Source organism: Halictus rubicundus, chromosome 16 (genome assembly GCF_050948215.1).
Source record: "Halictus rubicundus isolate RS-2024b chromosome 16, iyHalRubi1_principal, whole genome shotgun sequence".
In the NCBI taxonomy this organism is placed as follows: domain Eukaryota; kingdom Metazoa; phylum Arthropoda; class Insecta; order Hymenoptera; family Halictidae; genus Halictus; species Halictus rubicundus.
The window spans coordinates 162,250-166,204 of NC_135164.1; positions in this window are offsets into that span (position 1 = coordinate 162,250).

Sequence of the window (3,955 nt, forward strand, 5' to 3'; positions counted from 1 at the left end):
GAAGTTTGAATATGTTGTCTCAACATGGGGCAGAGTCGCCGATTGTTTAGAATGTACCTGTAACCGTGCAGGTTACATATCGATACACCCCATATATCGAACGTCGATGTCAACCCCACCATAACACTCGGTGAAGTAACCCGCGAGTCCTGACGGGGAAAAGGACCGCGAGATATCGCGACACTTGTCGCAATGCGCACGCATCGATTCCCACTCGATACCGATCGAAGGAGGTCGATGCGTGCCGCAGATAGATCACTCTACATCTGGAAGCGGTTCTAGCCGCACGCGCTCGCGAAGTGTCCCGTCGGCGAAACACGGTACGCGATCGAGGGGTCAAAACCGACCCGATAGAACAGGCAAACCGACTGTTCTATCCTCGACGCGTAAGCGCCTCAAACCGAGGAGTCACAGGTGCAAACTGCGCTGTGGCATTGCCGACGATTAAGACGCAGTTTGTGTTCTGTGGAATTATCACGGGTTATTTAAAATTTATAAATCTTTCGTTGTAATCGAGGTACCGAGTGGACACTTCGTCATCGTAAATTTCGTGGTTCTCGTTCGAAATGCCCATCACTGCTTCGGTAGGATTTGCACGGCCGTGATCATTCTGCCGCTATCAACAAGGAATACGTTCGGAGGCCACGTATAATGCTGAAGAGCATAGTCCTTGGTAGCGTGGCGTGACCTACGGCTTGGTGTGCGTCTCTAACCATACCACTCATACGAGTATTCGGACGGGTGTATGGACGGTCTGACAAGTTCACAATTGTGCAGTGCGTAGTACGCATACGGATTGTTCGAACGAACTCACAATTTCCCTTCGGGTCGATTCGATACGACCGAACCCTGCACAATCCTTGTCATTCTGCCGCTACTTACACGGAGATTGCTCGGAGGCCACGTATCGTGCTGAAGAGTAAACTTCTTGGTTGCGTGGAGTGCCAGGGGTTTTTAGTGTGTGTCTCCACTTGGGCCATTTGTACGAGAATTCGGCCAAATACTTGGGTGGTCTGACAGGTTCGCCTTCGATCGGTTACGAGGTCGAAACGAGTCGTTCAACCGTCACTGCGTCAGGCACACGGGTCGGATTAGAGCGAGCGGACTGTGCACAATTCTTGTCATTCTGCCGCTACCGATACGGAGATTGCTCGGAGGCCACGTATCGTGCTGAAGAGTGAACTCCTCGGTCGCGTGGAGTGCCAGGGGTTTTTAGTGTGTGTCTCCAACCGGACTACTCGTACGCATTCGCGGCCGGGTGCACGGTTGGTTAGACAGGTCACGAATTCGCATATCGCGAGACGCGATACACATTTAAATCGTTAAAATCGTTCATTGAAAAACCAGGTGTAGAGGCAAAGCGAGCGAACTGCGTGCGTCGTAACACGGTATACATTGCGTGTTTACGTGTTACGAGAATTCGGTACGGATTACCGATACGCGGTATTCAGCGCGTCATCATAAAGGAGTTTATTGCCCCGTAAGTCGGGAAAGATCACGGGTCATCCTGTAAACAAATAGCTCATCTCCGAGCATACCGGAGAGATTGCTCGTCAAAGTATAAATAGTTCTTCCAAGAATATACTGCCCTTTTACCAGTAATTTGTCTACAAGCTTTATTTGTCTCGTCCAAACCTCGCCGCTTTCCAGTGCCTGGAGGCACGAATCCATCTCCTTCGCGAATTGACACGCGTAGGGAGTTGGGGGTAGTAACCGGCCCCCGTGTCTTAGTATAAATAACCCTTGAGTCGTCGGGACAGGGATAAATCAAATCAACGCAGTCGAGAAAGGAATGTACGGTTACATACCTCTGATTTCTTCTATGAATGTTCTTTTCATTCGAGTACTCTATGCCTTATTGGAAGACAAAGGACGGATAACATTTCGTCATCCGTAAAAATAATAGATCAGTTACTATTCGATCAGTTACTATTTCGTCTACATCGAGTTCGAACTACTTTCCATAGAGTTTTCGTCGAAGTAAAGTTTGTTATGGACAATGTATTATGAACGGTGACAAACTGAACGGGACACAGGGATAAGTGGCTTAAGCCGTTTGCATCTCCTAATCCTTTTCTCTGCGACAGGTGCTATCGTTGCATAGAAAAATATTTCATTGCAAACGAAAAACGTTCTCGCAACCAACGTATCAAATCGCAATGCAATTGAAATTTCCCCAAAACCGTGCATGAAGAGAAACGAGTTTCAGATTCCTCCTCGACACATCGAGGTCTTCGGTAATTGCATGTCGGTTATCTGTTGGAAACTCGAAATTGGTATTGAACGATGTAGTTAATATTCTGATTTATAACTACGTTAGTGCGGTAGATTCGTCGCACATTACAGGTACACGTGATTCTGATTCTGCTTCGATGGTTTTCTTTGAATATCTCTGACACGAAGTGGACTTGGGGATGCGAACGCTACCACCAATAGCGACAACAAACGTGACTCGAGATGGGCTAGGTAATATGATTGATAGGTACGATCGCTGAACGATACATTCTCACGACTACTTCTTGCTTTCCTAACGCCTTCTTTGGTACATAGCTCGTAATTTTTTGAATCGCATCATGGTTTCGATAGTTGTTTTCTTTTTGACTGCGTTGAGGGCACGATGGCTACCGTTTAGTACATTTTTCAAGTTCCATCGAGGTACCGTGTAATCTCCTGATGTCATTGGTCCTGGTTGGTTCAGAAAACTTCGGAATCTCTTGCTGCAACATTCACGAATGCTTCCAGCTCGTTTATTAGCTTGTTGATTTCGTCTGAATTTATTTCATAGCCTGTTTCTATTTTATTCACACAATGTGTTGGTTTTTCTTCATAGACCATAGACATAGAAATGATCACTACCGTGTAAATTAATCAAAGCTCCTCACTTGACGTGTTCGACTAATTTTGTGCTGCATACAGTTACTACTATTGCTTTCGTTTTAGTGAGTTGATAATCCAAGCTATATAGGAATCTTAAGATGGGACTTGTGAATAGCTTCAGGTCATACATAATTCACTACAACATTGTACTTCCAGAATCCTTCTACAATTTAGAGAAAGACAACAGTAGACGTTACAGTATCTTAGTAATCGTCGGAGAAATACGTATGTCTAAACTCTTCTGATAAAATAGTATGTAAGCTTGTTCTATGTTCACCCATTCACTCGTTACTAGCAGCGATGCAAGTATACTGCAACACTTGTTGATTCAATCAATAATTTATATGATGCAATTTTGTTGAATTAAATTAAAGTAAGTTAAATTAAATCTCCAAACAGTGGTAAAGGGCATCCGTGTTCATTAGAATAGCGACAATCTGTAAATGTCACCGATGCAGTTGTAGAACGACGTGAAGGAAGAAGCTGTATAATCTTCTTACAACATTATTTATTATTCTTACAACAACCGCAAAGGCGGTGTTTCGATAGGAATGTATAACTAAACTTGTGATCGTACCCTTTCTACTCGGAAATGCATGTCTGATTGCAATGTACCGTTAGTGACTTTTAATATGATAGCACAATGTAAATCAGCCGCGTCGAACTCGGAAGCTTTATTATCTGCTGTATTCCAGAAAACACGAAGGTTGACATGTTTGATGTTTAAATGACAGTGTAATTTTAGATTCATGAGCACATGAATAATTCGCATCATATAGTGCTATGTCAAAAAGCGGTAATTATCTGAAACAGGGAAAACCTAACAATTGCAATATTGAAGCGGCAGTTTGTCTAGATTTTGACCCTTGCATACGTACAGTGACTCCCAAAAATATTCGGACACTAGCTATAACTACCTTTACGACTTGATAATTCCTTTGTTAATAAAGCCATCGTCCCGGGAATTGTTTCTAGCAATAAAAGATCTATTAATGTTGATAAACATAAATAATTTATTTGAAAAATGTACATAAATTCCATAATAAAAATTAGTAAAAGAAATAATGTACCATTTTTG